This window comes from Pithys albifrons, chromosome 21, assembly GCF_047495875.1.
Source record: "Pithys albifrons albifrons isolate INPA30051 chromosome 21, PitAlb_v1, whole genome shotgun sequence".
NCBI lineage: Eukaryota > Metazoa > Chordata > Aves > Passeriformes > Thamnophilidae > Pithys > Pithys albifrons.
Window position 1 is genome coordinate 4,563,270 of NC_092478.1, and position 19,974 is coordinate 4,583,243.

The following is a 19,974-nucleotide window of genomic DNA, read 5'->3' on the forward strand; positions in this document are numbered from 1 at the left end:
GCATCTGACACCCAGAGAACACCCTCCTGCTCACAGTGACATCAGCAAGCCAGCACAGGAACAGATTTTAAAATTTGCAAACACAAGTGTTTTTACCAGAAACCTGACTCCAGGTTTATAAACAGAACACAGGCCAAAGGATTAGTCAGAAAAATTATCTGGCAAATAATCTGCAAGGATAAGCAAAACCAGAGCATATCACCATCTGCTCACAGATACCTCCTAAGGCAGAACTGGGGAGTCTTCAAATTAAACCCTTTGCTGATAATCAAGCCATCATATTTGAAGTGCTCCTGTAGCTACACTGCAAAACAAAAAATGGAAGGCAGAGATTAGGACCCCAAATCTTAGTTGTAATGTAAAGCATTTTAAGTGAGCTGCCACTTGCATGGGTCACATGGCTCAGCCCAGGCCCCCACTCAGCTTCAGGGGCTGCCCAAGTGCCCCATTCCTCATCACACACAAGAGCAGCTGGAGCCTGTGGGTCCCTTTGTACATGAGCTCCTCCAGGATTTACACACCACTGGGCACATCTGGACAGGGGACAGTGACCAGCCCAGCCTGTGGCAGTGGCAGAGCACAAGCTCCATTTGCAGCTGCCCCAGAGATGAGGCTGCAGAGCAACATAATCACAGCACTGAAATGAAGCGGAAGAGATCCCTGAGCTCTGTTTAATTAAATATAGTCTGGGAAAGTCTCTGCTTTTGTTAAACACTGCCTCAAAAAGAACAGGGCTGAGTAATCCACCAGTGGGGGAAAACACACTCTTTAGCTACAAGGTGTTATTATTATAGGCTTAATATCAAAATGGCTTGTTCAGGTTATTACACTGGAGCAAACGCTCCCAGTCTTGGCAAGCCTCAGATATCACAGCTCTGCACTGCACACCTACATAAACACTCGAGGTTTGTATGGAGGGGAGTCTCCCATCTAGAGAGGCAAGGCTTTGGTTTGTACCAGGTTTCCATGGCCCAGGAAAACATATGACAGAGGAGTGTGTGTGCTGGAAGGGGCACCAACAGGGATGGGAGCCGGCACTGCAGCAAGGACAGTGAAACCAGTGGTGGGCCAGATCCCCCCAACTGGGGCCAGCAGCATTAACGGGTGGCTGAAGGAACTTCAGGCATGGCCAGCACAAGCAGAGGTCATAAGGGAAACACTCCACAGCTGTCCTGAATATTGAAGGTACCTTGACCAGCACCATATGTTCGACACTGACCTTACACCCTGCTCAGACTCAGGGTACTGGATTTCTCCTTCTGCAGAACAGAGGTGATCACTTATCAATACATAGGCAAAAGGTTTTGGAGAAGAGGGTTAAGCAGTATTACTACTTCTGAGTCCACCCTTGATGAATCCAGCCCACAACAAGCAGCCATGGATTGCTACCTGCCCAGGCATTTCTGCCTCCCGTGCCCACTCACCTGCCCACAGGTGCAGCCAGCCCGAGCTGAACCATCTCAGGCACAGGAGCCATTCCAAAAAGTAATTGTAACAATCTGAGACTCCTGAGAAATCATGACATTTAAGACTCTCTTTAGTGAAGCAGCTTTCACTTCTCAAGTTGAAAAAACAAATCCTTTCTCTTTTATTTGCTAATTAAATGTGTTCATTGTATTCTGATCTCATTTTTTGTGCATAATGTTTTGCCCATCTGTTTGATTAAAAAAGAACCCAACCACCCAGCTTCATCAGGCTAATTAGATGCATTCAGCCATTGGTTAATATTCTGAAGTACTTTACAATTATTCTCCCCAGTTATTAAATCTTCTCTGAGGATTTTATTTTTTGTCCTACACTCTTTATTAGCCAGCTCTCTAGCCAGACTGCACTTGTCCACTCCTTACCCACATAAAAAACATCCCACCAACTCCTTCAATGATTTGTGATCCAGGACATGAAGATAAATTTGTGCCTTGATCTGACACTTCAGCTCACCCTGACCTCAAACACAGCATCTTCCTTCCTCTGTGCAGGAGGGTTCCATGCTGTCTGCCCAGGCACCTCAGGAGGAGGATGAAGTGCTAAAGGGAACACCATAAATTGTGTCCACATACATTATTTATCTGTCAGGGCCCATGTGAACTTTGAAAGGGAAAAATGGTCTCAGAAAGGCTCAGGACCCGAAGCCCAGGTCTGAATCAGAACAGTCCCTGATCAGCCTCCAAAAAGGTCACAGGACAAGGATCCTCCAGGACCAAGTGAAGAGAAGGGCAAGGGAAGAAATTGCCCTCTTCTATTTGTTTCTGCAATCCCAGCCCAGCCTCTATTATTTGGATTTAGAGAGAACAACCAATATTCATTCTCTTGGTATAAAATGTGGTTATGTTTGCAAGAAATCACTTGGTAGTAATTTAACTGAAGGAGGAAGAAATTTAGAGGTTGATGAAGCTGTGATTTGACACGGGCTGACCTGGGGCCTGAGGAAAACCTTAATGACATTTCTTTCAGGCCAGCCTGTTCTCCTCTGTTCACACTGTAATTATCTTTCCCTTTTTGACATCCAGGCAGAGAGCCTAAACCACACTGGAAAATTTGGTCAGGTTATTTCAACTTTTCAATAGCCTGGCAACAGCCCCAATTAATAGAGAGCTCACTGCCCCACTGTGCTGTGAGGCACACTGCAATGCAAGCCTTGCTCACAGAGCTGAGAACCAAAGCAGGCTTTAAAAAGAGAGCTTAAATGTTGTAGTTTAACCTGGCAGGCAGGTAAATCCCACACAGCAAAGACTGCAGATTTCCAAAGGGACAAATCCAGTATTTCAACTCCCTAAATTCTCTTCATTCAGGCTGAATCCAATACCTGCCACAGGCTCCAGTCACCTTCCTGTTTACAAGTTCAGGAAAACTGGTCAGTAGCCATGGGAGTGGGAAGCACCATCCCATTCACCCACCTGGGAAGAAAGCAGCATTCTCAGAGGGAATGTCCCCCAGTGACCCAGCAGTGCAACAAGGTAGTGGTTGGTCTCATCTCTCCACTGCCTGGTGAACAGTGTGACCCAGGCAGCCTGTGCCAAAGCTGGAACAGCAGCACCAGCCCCATGGCACTGTGTGAACTGTGGATTTACAACCTCCAGTGAAGCCACCAACACCCCTAAACCCAAAAATCCTTTCAGTGGTCTCTTCTTGGAATCAGCCAATGCAGCAGACAGCACAGAGCCAAGAGAAGAATGCTCCTGTCAGAGATCTGCAGCAGCACACAAACACACTGCAGAAGGGATACCTACCTTGAAATCTGCTCCTCTCACTCCCAAACTTCCTTTCTGTTTCCCTTAAGATGATGTCTGCAGCTAAATGAACACATTGGAGAAGAACTTTTATTCTTAATTTGTCCCTTGGGTGTTTTGCTGACCCTACCAAGAACTATATTTAAATGTGCAATTTCCTGGCTAGACTCATTTGCAGTCCCTTCCCCCCTGGCTGCCTGTGCAAGTCTGGCCCAGAATCCAATTAGCCACTACCACCCTTTAAATCAAAGGAATTGAACTCAAACAAGAAAAATAAAATTAAGGATTTTAATTACATCATTCTTATTATATGTCTAAATACTTACAATTCCCAAGCTCACTGGGAGGTGGGTTTGAAAGGCTAGAAAATGACAAGTTTCCAAGCAAAACTGTATCCAGAACAAACAGTTTGACAGGAGAGAGACTCTGCCCACCCTAAAGCCCAGAGCAGGCTTGGGTTGACACACTGCAGAGAGGGATGTAGGACCACCCTGGCACCATGGAAGGAGCAGCTGCTTCCCAGCACCTGTGAGAGGCAGGGCAAGCCCAAAGGGTTCCAGTTTCACACGTGAAGGAGCAGCTGCAGTTCATCTGGTTTTAATGGGAGGAACCTCCTTTCATCAGCATCACCCTCCCCAAGGCCCGGGAGTTGTTCCCACTGAGGCTTCCAGAGGAGGCCAAACTAAAGGGACTGGTTTGCTCCTGAGTGTTTGCTGGTGTCACACTTACTCCTTGGCCAGCTCCAGCTGGTCACAGGGACATCCAGCTGCAGCAGCTGTGCTGTGCTCCCAACAGCCCCAGCTGTGTGTAGGACAAGGCAGGGAGGATGTGGATTCCAAAGGCCACAGAGCCCAGGTCTTCTCATGATAGAGGAGTGTTTCACTCCTTTCCTCCTCCCATCCTTTAAGGCTCCAGGTTTTTCAGGTCAGGTTCCCAAATGGGTGATGCTGTGGCTGTTCAGACTTAACACAGACCTCAAGAATGTCAGAGTCCCTCCCGGGCAGGGTTCATAGAATCACAGAATCAATTGGGTTGGAAAAGACCCCAGAGATCATCAAGTCCAACCCTTGGTCCAACTCCAGTCCCTTTACGAGATCATGGCACTCAGTGCCATGGCCAAGCTCAGGTTAAAAACCTCCAGGGATGGGGAATCCACCCCCTCTCTGGGCAGCCCATTCCAATCCCTGAGCACTCTCTCTGCAAAGAATTTTTTTCTGCTCTCCAACTTCAATTTCCCCTGGCAGAGCTTGAGCCCATCGTGCCCCCTTGTCCTGTTGCTGAGTGCCTGGGAGAAGAGACCAACCCCCACCTGGCCAGAACTTCCCTTCAGGGAGTTCTCCACACTCCCTGCTGCTCCCAGCCTGTGCTCCAGCCCTTGGCTCCCTGCCTGCCTCCAGGAGCTGCTCAGCTGATCCCCACAAAGCCTTTGGCTCTGGTGAATCTCCACAGGACTGTCCAGCAGGGGATGGGGCTGTGCAGGGCAGCAAGAGCCAGGCTCTGTCAGGTTGGAAGACACCAGGAAAGCTGATGTGTTATTTGACTCAGACTTCCCAGCTGCCAACACTGCTCAGCTTGGGAGATACCAGGGCCACAGAGAGTTCAGAGGAGGTCAAGATGTTTGGAATAGCCAAATTGCTGCTGGAAATGGTGCTTCTCAATGTCAACAAGTAAGGAGTGGTTGGGATGACTTTCCTTCAAGTATTAACTGTCCAAGCTGCCTTCAGCTGCCAGCAGGACTTCAGTCCTTCTAGAACCTGTACCTGCTCCTGAAAAAGAGGCTTCACTCACGCCCCTCAGGAGCCACATCTGCCACAAAATCAGGCTACTGCAGAAATTCCACATATGAACTGAACTTTTATGGCAGTGTTGGAAAGCTCAGATTCCAGGGGAGTGGAGCAGGAAGGGGCTTAGTCTGAGACACAGGCCTCTTGCCAAGAAAGAAGAAGAACTGCAGAGGCACCGAGTGATCTCCAGGACATGACAGTGGAAGGGACGGCTTTAGGAATGCTCAGTTCAGGACACCTGCATAGTGGGACAGGGATTTTCTACAGGAGCACTGCCACAATAAATGCATTAAAGCAATCCCATGCTCTTTCTTTACAGGGGAACACATAGACATGGACAGGGCCATCAGCCATTTTTGCAGAAAGCCATCAGTTAGGAAAAGCAAATTCTCCAGGAGATGAACTCTGAGCCATCTTCCCCTTCTTTTGCATGCAGCTACACTGTCAACTTGCAAAGACACTCTGCTCCTTCATGTGCTAGAAACCAGTTTGATGGTGAAGTGTCAGCACATTTCTAGGTTAATGAAAGCTGGGGCATGGGAGGAGAGAGGGAGGGAAGGAAGGAGCCTGATTGTCTTAGACAAAACGATTGGAATAGATTTCACAGCAGGAGGTTTCAGGGCAAGGAAAAATTTATTCATACCTAAAGGGCATGGAATATTAAAGACTCTGGGTTTCCTTTCGTCCACAAGACCTCAGTGGAATGAGACTCTCAGCACTTTGCAGTAACCACAAAACACCCTCAGTAAATCCAGGTGGTTTTATCCAGCTCACTGCAAAGACTCAAAAACACCTTGGCATTGCAGCCGTGGCATTAGCAAGAGGCTGGGCACCCACTGCAAGCAGCAAACAAGGGTGAGCAGCCTCAAGCCCAAGAGCCAGGGACCTCTCTGGGGATGCTGGGCAGGCACTGAACAAAGGCAGCCCAGCAAGGTGCTGCTCTGGAGTCAAATCAGACATTACTTCAGCTAACAAACTGCTCTTTGCATCTTCAGCACATCTGCCATTTTCTGCCTCAGATCTGGAGGTTTGTTTTCCTTTGCTGTGGCACTTCAGACACTGTTATCACCTGGGCCTGATGCTGCACAGAGAAAACGGAGGTTCCCTGCTGTGAAGTTTATGCTCTTAGCACCAGAAACAAGGAGGAAAGCAGGCAGATGTTTGGAGCAGCAGCAGGAAAGCTGTGCTGGTTTTGCTTGTTCACTCCTTTGATGGCTGGGAGGAGGTGCCACAGAACAACCACCTCCCACAGGTGGGACAATCTCATATTGCCCTCTTGCAACTGTGATAATCATTCTGGATGGCAGAGAGATACAGTGGCATTCAGGTGAAGCAGAGCCATGTCTCAGCTCCTTGGAAACAGCAAACTCTGAAAATTAACCAAAAATGCCAGTTCCACTCTGCAGTTTGACACAAATCAATCTACCTGGCATTAAGGAATGGGCTGCCAGCAATTGCTATGAATAAAACATGCCTTTTTTCTATTGCTTCAAGGCAAAGTACAAGCACTGCTCACATCAAACTGCATGAGAAAGGACAAATCAGAAGCCTGATTAGAGTGTGGAAGCATGTTGGAAGGGATGCCTGATCTCTAACATGGAAATGCACATTGCTAACACAGCCTGATCTGCCAGCTGAGAACACTGAAGTTCATGACCACAACATGGTACAAAGGCAAGCTGAGCCACAGGATCTTGTTTCCACCATTCCAAGAAAGCACACCCTGCTCACACAGTAACCCCATACCCCAGTCCTGAGACAGAGGCACATGTTTCTGTTCCCTGGGCACTCAGCAAAGGTTGGCCTGACAAACTGCACTGGGACTTCTTCCACTGTTCCAGGCCCACCTCTCAGCTAGGAATAAAGTGCTGACACAGAAGGGGAAAAAGACTCATCTCAGGTCAGTTTTAAACTCTGCCTCGCAGAGCTGGCAGCCTCAGAATCATTAACCTTTGTCAGTCAAGCTACCTGACAGCTACAGAGAGGTCAATCCAATCCAGACTTCAGCATCAAAGCACCTCATCAGCAAGAGGTGAGCAATGAACCTCCTGTCCTCATACTGCCACTTGAAGCAGGCACACTGTTAGCACAGGCAGACCCAAAGCCTTGATTCCAGCACAATTCCCAGAACAGCAATACCCAGAGAGCATTACCAAAATCAGGTGTTACAAAGTGTCAAAATTAAGACTTGACTCATTTAAGTGTCTGGCTTAATGCAAGTGTACTGTCACAGAAACACTGCAAGAGGCCCTCCTGCCTTTCAAGTATCTTGATTTCTTTGGCATAGGGCTTACCACCTTCTGTGTATCACGAGTATCCCAAATGGCTTGGGTCGAGCACTAAAACTACCACACAAACCCAGTTCTCTCCCTTTCCCTCACAGATTTTCAGTATCCAAACTGTCTTGGGTTGAGCACTAAAACTACCACACAAACCCAGTTCTCTCCCTTTCCCTCACAGTTTCTCAGTATCCAAACTGTCTTGGGTTGAGCACTAAAACTACCACACAAACCCAGTTCTCTCTCTTTCCCTCACAGATTTTCCACACTGATCTGTAACCATTAATAAAAAACATGGAAGGAAGCTCTGAAGCAGCACAACACACTTTTCCAAGGCAGCACTCAAGTCCCTTGAGGGGCAAATCCACCTATTTTCTTTCATGTTACCCTCAATCCCTTTTCCCACGCTGCAGGAAGGAAGTCTCCTTCCACAGTGGAGCTGTGATTCATCCTCAGATCACATCCATCCCAAGCTCCTAACAAGGAGGCAGCTCACACACCTTCCAGCTGCTTGTCCACAACAGGCAAAGCCCCCACGTGCTGGGCTGGAATGAGGGGAAAGGAGGGTCTGGCAGCAAACACCCAGCATGAAGCAACAGCTACAGATCCTCTTCTAGCAGGGGTCCCTTTGAGCAGCCCAAATTCTCTCCAAGAAACCACATGAGAGCATCAGAGCAGACTGAGACCACCAGCTGCACTTAGCACATGAGTTCCAGAGGCAGGAGAGAAGCTCCAGCAATGGCTGTGTGTTGCCTGCACCATGGAGAGGGAGCACAAAGGCAGGAGGTAGTTTAGAGTAGCTTGACAGAGCTGGTGCAGCAGCAGGACAGCATGGGAGCTGGTAATTAGTCAGCCTCAGGAAGGCATCAATGTAGTCTGCAAAGCTGTGCTGGCTTGGGTTTTAACTACTGCTGCCTGATTCCTCCAGCTTTATCTACTGCAGATGTGACAGCCTGCAACTGTGGCCATGCTGCTTGTATACAAAAAATCCTCTCCTCACCAGCTCCTTTGTGGTTTTAGGACTCGTTTCTGTCCTGTGGAATAAAAACATGAACAACTGTCTAGAGTGGGAAGTGGGGAGGAGAGAGACACTCACAATAAAGTCTCTCATAGGAACAAAACACTCTTTGAGTTAATAAATACACTATATGAAAGCAGAGCAAAACCAAGACAAACTACAGGGTGGATGGTCCAAGCTTTGCTGCACTCACAGGACTGCACGAGGAAATTGTGAATAATCTCTGCAGCAGAGGGACAGCTGAGGAACACAGGGCACCAGGAGGAGAACACCTGACTCAGAGCATTGCTCCTATACAGGACCAAAGTGTCAAACACTGGCACTGCAGACCAGGTCACCAGGGTAGGATGATCTCACATCCCTTGGTACAGCTGATTCACACTCTCACCACAGTCCCCATCAGTCACAAATCCAACACTAACATGTCCTCAGAAGGTGTTATTTACCCTGGGCTTCCTCAGCATGTCTCTGTTCATCCTTTTCCCACCCCAACTGAGCCCCTAGTTTAACACCCACACTTAGCACTCAGTTTTTCAGTCTATCTGTGAATTGGAGCTCCAGCTCACCAAAGAAATCTGCAGCCAGAGGAAACAACTGAATTACTCTTAATTTAACATCCTGCTTTATCAAATTCCTTCTCCAGCTGAAAGCTTCACGGGTCTCTAGGACTTCTTTCTACATAATTATAGTTCAGCAGCCATACCAAAAATCTGTGTAAAGTGAGAATGCCCGAGTTAAGACTTTTTCCTCTGAAGCTGAAGAAAATGTTATCTGCACAGCTGTGCAAAGGCAGGAGTCTTGCCCTGAAGTTTCCTCATGGAAACAGGGACCTAACATCCCTCCAAAATGTGTCATTAATGCTCTGTCCTCACAAGGTCACAAAATCTCAGTGTCACTCGGCTGAGAAAAATAACCAGCACACCCCAGAAACATTCAAGGGATATTTGACAGGAACTGCAGCCTTTAGGGAGCCTCTCTCCTTGGCACACAGCTCTGTTTAACTCAGACCTTTCTGCCCCATCTCTGCTCTGCAGCAAGGACTCCCACCAAAATCCCGGGCTCTGCTGCCAGCTGAAAAGGATGGGGCACAGTCCTCACTTACACTGGTGTGAGTGGAAACTTCTGGAGACAGGGAAATGCAGAAGGCAGAAAAAAAAGTGAGATGATGAATTTGGCTCCACTGCCCTCCAGGGAGCAGCTGCCACTCAGCACCAGTACCAGCAGAAATTAAAGCTGGACTTGCATGGCTTTGCTGCTTGTCGTACACACAGCTGCTCTGCAGAGAGTGCAGCACAGGAACAGGAAAAAGGGAAAGGATGTCTTTATCTCAGAGAGATACACAGTCAAGTGCTCCAGCAGGCAGTGGCACATCACAGCCTTGCAGTTTACACTCACACCAGAATGATTAGAGCAGTCACTGTTAAGTAGCTAACGACTTCACCATCAACTCTCTGAACAATACTGAAGAATTAATCACATTTCACAGCCTTCCTCAAACACAGCCACTACTCTGCAGAAACGCTGAACCCACCCCAGAGGCAAGCAGCCTAAATTAATCCCACACGGATTCTACTAAAAACAACTACAGCTATTTCAGCAGCACTCACCCCAAAATAATGCCTGCCCAGGGCAGCAACCCAAAAGAAACAAGTCCTCAACCAACCACACCTTACCCAAGGCATGACTCAGCTCATGCACTGGGTGACACCAAGAAATAAAATACAGAGGTTCATACTCAGCCAGGTTCACTCCCTAAAGCAGCAGGTTTGTGGGATATGAAGCTCACAGCTGCCAAGGCACAGCTGCAAGCCTCAGCCCACCCAGAGGCTGTGTCCTCAAAAAGGTCTGACCCTCCAGGAGAACTTCCCTATCCAGGGACACCAGCACATAAAAGCAAAAACCAAAATCTCCCCACTGTCATGTACTTGACACATGTAACATTTGTGCTGCTCCCTCTGTTTCTATCCATATCATTTATGCCAAAAATACAAAATAAACTGAATAATATACAAGTATGAATATATAGAACATACAATAAAACTGAAGACTGCAGTGAAACAGGAAAATGTTTCTCAAGACTTAAATCAACAGAAAAAGTGACCAACAAATACAGTCTGCAAATTCCTAGCCAAGATAGAGCTGCAAGTTCTGCAGTCCTTGACTGCACCTCAGTATTTATAATGACGTGTATAAAACGTTTTTTGTGATAAAGGACTAAATCCTAAAAGTCACCACCTGTGGCCAACTACACAAGCCTGAGAAACACCTGAGTTTCTGAAGAGCTGGGACATGGGTTCTGACACCTCACCCACCACCATAGATCAGCAGCCACCCTCCCACACATCCATGAAAAGTCACTGCAGCATCTTCCCACTGTTATCTTTCAGATTGGTATCCTACTCCAATTTATCAGTTAGCAGGATTTCTTCTCCTTAGAAGCTTTCAGACATTTCCCCCACCCCTGCTAAGCTTAACCACTGTCTTAATTAAATCAACACACTTGACCACATGCCATTATTTGGTATCATTCATTCACCTGCTGTACCTGATACTTTGCTGCTTTATCCATTACAAACATCACTAACCAACCTTCACATCTGCCACGGTGACTGCGTCGTGTCAACAACTGCTTTGTACACTTCAATCATCCCCACTGCTTTTATAACCAGCCACACACATTCCTTCCCCAACCACATATTTTCTGGTCACCTCCCTGCATGCTGGATGTTTGCTTCTCAAAGCAAGTGACATCCCTTGCAAAAAATAATAAGAAAAAAGACTGAAAATCAGAGAAGAAACCATGAAGAGAAAGACGTAAGAGGAAGAATTTTGATAAGGGTTACTGTATACCTGATTGTCCCCCCAGGTGTCTGCTTTGCTACCTTTTAAGACACAAGCCAATAACATTTAACCTCCTGCCAACTTTATACTGGGTTTTCACACTGACTGCTTTCATCCCAAAGATGGAGGGGTAAGTTGCCCCCTCACTGTTTCTCAGCAAAGGGTTTCTCAGCTTCCCTCCCTCTCCACCTGCCAAACTGCAGCAGGGACAGGGCAGAAGCTTTGCAGAAGTCTCCCCCACCCTAAGTTAAAGGTAAACTCCCCACCCCAGAAGCCCTGTTTGCCCACACTCCTTCACACTGAGGTGTCAGGAGAGCTCCTACTTCAGCCTGGCACTGCCCAAACCTGAGTTCTGCTGCCGACCTCACACAAACCATGATTCCTCCTACCTCTCTCACACTTGATTTGCTTAACACTGCGTGCTCAGCATCCACAGGGCCCTGGAGCCAAGGGAAATCTCCCACATATGCAAAACCTGCCTTCCCTGCAGCCAGTGCTTGTCAGCTGGCACAAACCAGGGTTAATACACCCTTCAGTAACTTCAGGGAACAAGTATCACCAAAAAGAGAGGCAGTACTCTGGCAAGCAGAGCCTTGACTGAAGCAGAGTGACATGCTCAGCATTGTGGCACCTCTTCATGTCCAGCCAAGGTTTAAACCACAGAAATGCTTGTGGTGTCCACTGCCCAAACTGTGCTTCCTCCTCCAGCAAACAGAACACTGCAACACTGTCCTTCCAAACACCTCCTCTGCTGCAGGCTGAGAGCTTTCCCACAGCAGCCACCCCACAAGAGCACATAAGGGAAAAGAAATCCCACAACCCCAAAAGATGGGGCACCTCCCTGCTCTGTGGGGCAGCACTGGGACAGGTGAGGTCCCCTGGTAGCTCTGCTCCAGAAGCAGCAGGATGAGCAGCTTCACTCGCCACCCTCTCTGAGCCAGGAGCTGTCCTGGGAGCATCCACACAAACCCCACTCCAACCCATTAGGCATACCTCAAAAGCAAGAAGAAATAGCTAAAGGTAGTTCCAGATTAAAGGCACTTCAGGTCAGTGAACACAGCTTCCTCAAAAAAAAGAGGAAAATTATCAGGACCCAGTGGCCCAGCAACTCCTGTGACTTAAAGCCCAGCCCTCATACCAGGTCAAACCTTAACATGCCTGAACTCCTCACTGGAACGGTAAGAGGCTGGTGCTTACACTCCTGGTTGCTAAGATCTGGCCTTCTCCAGGAAAAAGCCAAGGGAGCAGGCCCAGGGAAGCAATTTATTGCTCTGCCTGGAGATGAATCCCATTCACACCAGGCACCCCAGCCTGAGCACAGGGACACGCTGGCTTTGGTTGTTCTCTTCAAGCAACTGAGACAGCAGCTCTCTGCTTGTCTTACCCAGTTTCAAAAGCAACAGTCAAAGCCATTCCATGTCAACCCCCAGGACAAACAGAAGCTGCCAGAGATGCCTCACAGGGAGGAAGTTAATACATGATGGGAAGCACTGTAAGCTTAATGTGGATCCTCAGATTATAGTAAATAGACAAGCAACAGTTTCCTATTGAGCAAAACCTTTTCCATTAAGTTACAACTACAACAGAATGGTAATTTTACCTTCATCAGAGCAGCTGAAGAAAGTGATATCTCTGCAGGATCAGCACTTTTCCTTGTTCACACCACACAGGCCTTTGGAAGCTGCAGGTTATGGTCCCTCAGAGCCAAGGTAAGCAGAGAGGAGATAAGCCCCTCTCACGCCAGCCTGGCTGCCAGGTGTGTGCTCCGAGACACGGCCAGGGCAGGACAGCTCAGACCAAGGCACCCACCCCTGAACAAACCCAAACTTTGAGGAGCTCAGGCTGATCCCAAGGGCAGCAAAGAGCCTTAGGAAGCAGTGACAAACCTGCACCGAGCTCACCGCACTTCTCACCTTCTGCTCTGCTCCCTCTAGAAAAGGGCGAGACACAGCTCGTGTGAAGTAAGCTGCTCAAAGCCCCAGTTTTCAAACGGATTTTCTCCCCCTATTTATTTTCGAGCGTGCTAAAAGCAACAGCACCGGAGCGGCGGCTGCGGGCGCACCGCCACATCCCCGGCCCCGCTGCGGCGGCTCCTCCCGCAGCCCGCGGGATGCGGCGGCTGCCCGAGCGCACCCGCACCGGCCACCTGCGACCGATCCCCGCAGCCCACCCGCGTCCCCTCCGCCTCCGCCGGCACGCTGCGCAGCGACTGTCCCTCGCGGATTGTCCCCGTGGGCTGCCCGCGAGGGTCACCTGCCCCCGGCCACCCCGGGTCTCCCACCGCGGCGGCGGAGCCGGCGAGAGCCCCGCATTGGCCGCGGTGGGGCGAAGGGTCCCTGCGCGGGTGCGGGTCCCTGCGCGGGGGTCAGTCCCTGCGCCGGGGGTCGCTCCGTGCGCAGAGGTCGGTCCCTGTCCGGGTGCGGGTCTGTCAGTGCCCACGGGCTGGTCAGTGCCTGGGTGCGGGTCCTGCCCGGGTGGGAGTCCCTACGCAGGGGTCGGTCTGTGCCCCGGTGCGGATCCCTACACGGGAGTCGGTCCCTACCCGGGAATCTCACTTTTCCGCGGGTGGGTCGGTCGGTGCCCGGGAGGGCTCTCACCTGCGCGGGGGTGGGTCGGTCGGTGCCCGGGGCTCTCACCTGCGCGGGGGTCTCACCTGCGCTCGGCGGCCCCGCCGGTCCCGCCCGCCCCGCATTGGCCGCGCGGGGCCGGGGCCGGGGCCGGGCCCGGAGCGCGCCCCGCCCGCGCACGCGCCGCCCATTGGCTGGCGGCGGCCGCGCCCCCCGCAGCGCGCGCCCGCGTGGCCGTGAGGGGTCCTGCCCGCCCGGCCCTGCCCCGCCGGGTTTGGAGGCAAAAAAAAACCATTTTTTGGCGGAGTGTGGCCATATGGGACACGAAAAGGCACCGGGATCTCCCCTCCCGCCTCAGCCCTGCGTGGGTTTTGAGGCAAAACCTCCCTTTCTTCGGGGACTTGTGGCCGTGAGGGAGACGCACTGGTGTCTCCCTGCCCGGCTCAGCCCCGGGTGGGTTTTGAGGCAAGAAAACCATTTTCGGCGCGTGTGCCGTGAGGGAGAAGGACAGGGACAGGGAGAGGCACTGGGTTCTCCGTGCCCTCCTCAGCTCCGGGTGGGTTTTGAGGCAAAAAACCGTCTTTATCGGCGCATATGACTATTTCCAGCCAAAAGCACGTCTGGGGTGGGGGGTCTTGAGTGAAAACACGGGGCTTTTTGCTAATTACAGAATCAGACTGGAAAAGACCTTCAAAAACGGGGCTTTTTTGCTAATCACAGAATTGGGTTGGAAAAGACCTCTGAGGTGTCCAGCCTATGATGGATCACCGTCTTGTCAACCAGACTCATATGATGGATCACCGTCTTGTCAACCAGACTCAGTGCCACGTCCAGCCTTTCCTCACACATCTCCAGGGACAGTGACTCCACCCTGGGCAGCCCGTTCCAATGTCTAATTCCCCATTCTGTGAAGAAATTATCCCTAAATATTCCCTGGTATAGCTGGGGAGAGTGGCGCTGGCAGGGCAGGGAGCAGAGGGTCTGGGAGAGGGTTGTTCCATGCAGAGGGACACCGTGAGGGTCCCCTGGCTGGCGGCTCCCTGGGGCACAGCCACCCAGACTGTGGGTGTGGGAGCTTTTCCCAGTTCCCATGCTCTCCCCTGGATCCCAGGAAACAAAGGTGGCAGCCCACATTCCAGGCAGGACTGCTCTGGCATCCTGGCACAGGAGCGTCCCTTCAGCCAGGCTCTGTCACTAGAGTAATAACACCCAGCCCTGACCATATACATTTTCTGAACTCTTACAGCAATGGGGAGAAATGCTGCACATCAACTAATTCCACTGCCATCAATTAAGGAATTCCTACAGGCAGATGCCCTTTGGGGTTTATGACTCATGCCTTGGTTTTATTTTTCCCTCCCACTCTCTTTTACCTTCTTGGCTCGGAGCTGACTGTGCCCCTGGGTTGAGGTGTTCCCATTGCACCTGGCAGTGAGGTGTGTTTCCTGTGGGATTCGTGAAGATGTTGATTTTGTGACAAGTAGACTCGTGGCTGGGCTTGCTGGGCTGTGCTCTGACTCCACTCGCGGTCAGGGACCCCACCAGGAATCTTGGATTTAGCCAGAGAGCAAGAGTTGGATTAAATCCACATCCTGACTCAACCCACTGCAAACTCCTGCTTCTTCCTGCTGTGACAACAGGCAGATAGAAATGCCTGTGCCTGCTTCCAGCGGGCCTCAAATAATCCTCTGCTTTGGAAACAAATTAATTTTGTACTATGGGTTTCATAACTTGAAATAACTCAACATATTAATAATGCAGCTTGTGGTTTACTACCAACTCTGTAAACCATAACCTTCCCTAGGCTGAAGTATCAAAATGTAATTGAGACACTAATCATTAAAACAGCAAAGTTGTCTTGTAAGCCTAGTGAAGGCCATGAATTTTTTCATTTACTCATTCTATAGATATGTTTATTACACTCAGACATATCCTTCTGCAGCTTGCTATGTGCATCCAAATCTCAGGTTTGCTGCAGAAATGTGCTTTGTCACCCTGGCTGGTCACAGGCAGCTAAGCAGCTCTCTATGGATGAACAGGTTTATTCAGGGCTAATGCCCTTTCACTTCCATCTAAAATATTTGTGCATTCTCTTTGCCAATTTTCAGTCAAAAATACTTGGAAGTGAAATATTGCGTGGTTCTAAGCTTGACTACTAATGAGTTGTTACAGTCAGTGAAATGATCCCTGTTAGAAAGGTACAAAGGGTTGTTCTTTCAGCTCATCACAGCGAAAATCCAGCAGAGAAGATTTTCCATGAACAGGAAACACTGGGACAGAGAAGAGCTCTTAGAGCAGGTGAACAGCAGTGTGATAAGCAGTGAGAGGATGGCAGAGCCTGCTGCATTTTAGGGTGACCAAAGACATGTAGAAGTGGCACTTAAGGACATGGTTCAGTGAACATGGCAGTGATAGGCTTTCAGTTGGGCTTGATCTCAGAGGTCTTTTCCAACCTAAATGGTTCTATGAGTTTAACAGGACACCAGAAAGCCTCATCACCTTCAGTTCGTGCTTCCAAAGCTGTTGCCTTCTTCCAGTGGCTCTGGATACTAACCAATATCGCTGATTAGGTATCATCTCCAGGCAGCCACCAGCCTGAGGAGGTTTTGCAAGGATTTCAGAAGTCATTTGGGGTGATTCACGTTAGGCTCTGGGATGCCTAAGAGATGCTGACTGTCTGGAAAGTGCTGATATTTGTCTCCTTAAGACCTGTATCTTAGAGCATCAGGCAGTTTAAATCACCAGTGATGTTTGAAACACACTTTAGCACCAGCTTCAAGGACTGAAACAATTGCCTCTGGCAAAGACTGCCAGCACTTGACTTAATGAAATAACCTGGTTTGCTCAGCTCAGTCAGAAGATGCTGTTTCTTTCAGGAAACAAAACAATTCATGTGCCTCAGTTTCCCTTTCCATAATACACAGGTGATTGCACTGCAGAGCAGCCAGGACCAGCACAATGAGAGTCCCAAACAATCTCTCTCTGCTGCTTGGACCACAAATAGCTATAACACTGTTAAAATAAGGCTTTGGTATTTCTGTTCCATAATGATTGGATGTAGTTGGTTGGTAACTGATTTTCCATGTGTTTTCTGGGTGCAGGGACTAGAAAGGTGTTTACTGAACCTGTCCTTGAGTTACAGTCATGAGGGAAAGAGCTTATATTTCTCCAACATTTCACAAGTATGTTTAGATAAAAAAAGGTCTGAAGCCACTGTTTCTTTTAAGAAATCTCTTTGTGGTGCCATAAAGCTGAGCAGGATCTGTGCTTGGTGCTGGTAGGCAGAGCCCTGTTAAATGGAGTGATCCTGATTCACCCCTGCTCAAGAGAGCCCATCAGTTGACTGAGTTGTTGCTGTGTTCAGAACCCATTTGGACACTTTAAACTTCACACTTTCTACAATAGGGCAATAAAGCAATTAGAAATAGATAACAGAAGGAGAGAGCACTCCACCAGAGAAAGCAAAAGAATATAGTGTGGCATAATTAATACGGAGCTGGCAGCAGTGAAAATGAGCCATAACAACCACACTGTCCCTGGGAAGCGGCTGCAGGCTGAGCTCCAGATGTCCAGGGCTCAAATGGCCGAGAAGTTCCTTGTGCCACCCAGCACGGCCTGACCCAAGAATGCCAGCTTTGGGACAGAAGGAAATAAAAGCATCCTTCAGAGCTGGGAGGACATGCATGTTCCTGCCAGTCCTTTCCTGTGTGCCAGCCAGGGGATTTATCCAACTGGAAAACATGTTCTCACTTAGAAGAAAAAAAAAATAAAAAAAGAAGAAAGGAAATTAGTATAACCAGACAGGCAGGTGCTTTTTTAGGGGAAAATCCAAGAATGTCCTAAGTGGAGGGCTGGGTTAAAAATATCAGGAAGTCTGCCATGCCAGGGAAAGAATGAGTGGGCCTAGAGATAGGAGAGGTTACACAGGCAAGGAGCTATCTCCTCCTTGAGTGTTATTCATTTTAATTTGCCTTGTTACAGTGTCTGGAAGCACCAGGTGGAAATCAGGGCCTCATTGTGTTGGGAATTGGGCACAAACATAATGATTAAATATTGCCAGCTCTGCAGAGGTTGATGTATAATTTCTCCTCTCTGCAGCATCACTAACCAGCATAATTATTGTCAGATAAGTTTTTCTGCACTTGCTCTTCTGGAATATCCGTGCTACTTGATTTCTTTCAAAATAACCATGCCCAAGGGGACTGAGAAGATGTATTTGTACAAGGTCCAACCTGGTAACCTCTGCAAAGTGGGAATAATCATGCTGCACTCACAGCTCACTGGCATCATCTAACACCCCTGATCAGTGTAAGAGTCCTTGGAGCACTGACACCATCACACACAAGGGCTTGTTAGTGCTGATTGTAAAGATCAGGAATTAGCTGGGGTTTGTATATTCTTTCTTGTGTGTTTTCTGGGACAGTGTTTGAATTACTGAAGTGTCCTTTTCTATTAGTATTTTTCTATTGGTATTAACTGTGTAAAAACCAAGTGCAATTAAACAAGGAGTTAAAAAGAAACCCACAAACAATCCAATCCTCAACTGGCCACAGCATAAATAGGAAGTGGCACAGCAGCTTGTCATTAAGGGGGTCTTCACACAATGACCAAATTCCTTTGGGTTTCTGTGACACTTCATCTTCCTGCTCAGAGGACAGAGAGCAGCAGGATACAGTGCTACATCTTTACTGCTTTGGATACAGTTGTTTTCTGGGCACAACACAAGGAAATTCTCCTACCCAAGCACAGTAAATTCTGCCCTGACCCTCAGAACAAGTTCAGGTCAAACCAAGAGGACAGGAGTACAGTCCTTCTGGTCACCCATACCCACAGTCTTGGGACTTTTAGGGATCCCAGATCAGAAGTTTTGAATAGCAACTACAGGGGATCATTTACAAGCAGCATTTTTCCTAATTTCCTATTCTGCCTTTCGATTCTTCCTAGGGAAGAATAAGTGCTTTGCATTACAAGCAGCTTGAAAGATTAGGCAGTCACAAACATCTCCTGCTCTACCTGCAGCCCTGCGCTGGTTATTTAAAGTTTTGACCTGAGATTGACCCAGTTTAAAGTGGGTGTGAAAGGTTACCTGAACACTCGCTTCACTGTCTCTGGCAACAGGATTTCCCGCAGGCACGTCTGTGTGACACGGTCTCGCAGGCCCCTCTGCTGGTGGCAGCTTGCTGGGCAGCTGCACCTCGGCACCAGCCCGGGCAGTGCAGTGCTTGGCCTCGGTGGGTGCTGCAGCAGAGCCCCTGTGGCGTGGAGGTGCCCCCAGCCCCAAGTCTGCAGCGCCTTCTGAACAGGCACCAGCTCCTCCAGAAACCTGGAAGCACCTGGCATCTCTCACACAGGACAGCAGCGTGGGAAAGAGTGGAGAAGTTAACTGTGGATAGCCTTAGAAAAACCAGCCCTGCATGGGAAAGCTGAGGCATCCTGCTGAGAGCAAGTGATCTCCCCATGGAGAATGCATGACTTGAAGTTTTTGTTGAGCTTATGGCCAAATATCACTTGCATCTGTTTACCATGGCAGGTGCCTCTGTGTCCCTACAAGCCTGCCATGGTGTGCCCACCCTGCAGGCTCAGGCTCCTCTCCCCACTGTGCCAGCAGCATTGCAGGCCCAGGCACACCAATCCCTCCAGCTTCTTCACCGACTTTCACAGGGCAACTGGGATCCACTTTTGGAGTGGCCAAGGCAAAATCTCCCCTGGGAGGTACAAAATGACAGAGAGAGACTGTGCTGGTGGATCCTGGAGAACAGAACAGAGCCAGAAGCACAGAGCAGGGTCTGCTCACAGGGATGTGGGGTCTGGGCACAGTCCATGATGTCCAGCTGACAAATCTTCCAGCACAGAGGGAAAGTTTAGTTCCTGGGTGCAAAGAGCTGGTTTGTGAGGCTGCTGTTGAGAAGGTCAGTTCTGACTGGCTAACACTGACCAGCATGGGCAGCCAAGGCAGAGCTGGCACAAGGCAGCAGAGCTTGATGTCTGGCAGTGCACCAGTGCTCCCCGCCCAGCCAGGCTGTCTGAGGAGGAAACAGAAGTGACAATGCTGATAACAACCCCTGCTCATGGCCCAAGGCCCGGGGGCCCTGCACAGGAAGGCAGAGTCTGGAGGAGCCAGCACTGAGCCCATGGCAGGAGGCCCCACGCTCCAGCCCCATTTATGGGATAGCCTTGCATGCACAAACCCCCAGTGATGAAAGGCACTGCAAACCCCACACCCTGGGGCAAGCATGGGCACCGCCAAGGGATGTAGTA

The 19,974-nt window shown here is 49.4% G+C and overlaps 1 protein-coding gene across 5 annotated transcripts in view; it reads right to left on the reverse strand.

Moving 5' to 3' along the window:
* The window catches only part of CAMKK1 (calcium/calmodulin dependent protein kinase kinase 1), an 83,760-nt gene extending 69,890 nt beyond the window's left edge, over positions 1-13,870 (reverse strand). Inside the window, exons 1-2 of one of the 5 annotated variants that reach the window (XM_071574795.1) lie at positions 13,747-13,870; positions 220-304 (exon numbers count right to left, since the gene is read on the reverse strand). The gene's annotated coding sequence lies outside the window, so the exon portion shown is untranslated. Of the gene's footprint in view, positions 1-219; positions 305-3,227; positions 3,291-12,749; positions 12,770-13,746 lie in introns of those variants that run through there. The other 4 variants (XM_071574796.1, XM_071574797.1, XM_071574794.1 and 1 more) reach the window with 4 other exon arrangements.
* Between the last annotated feature and the right edge of the window lie 6,104 nt (positions 13,871-19,974).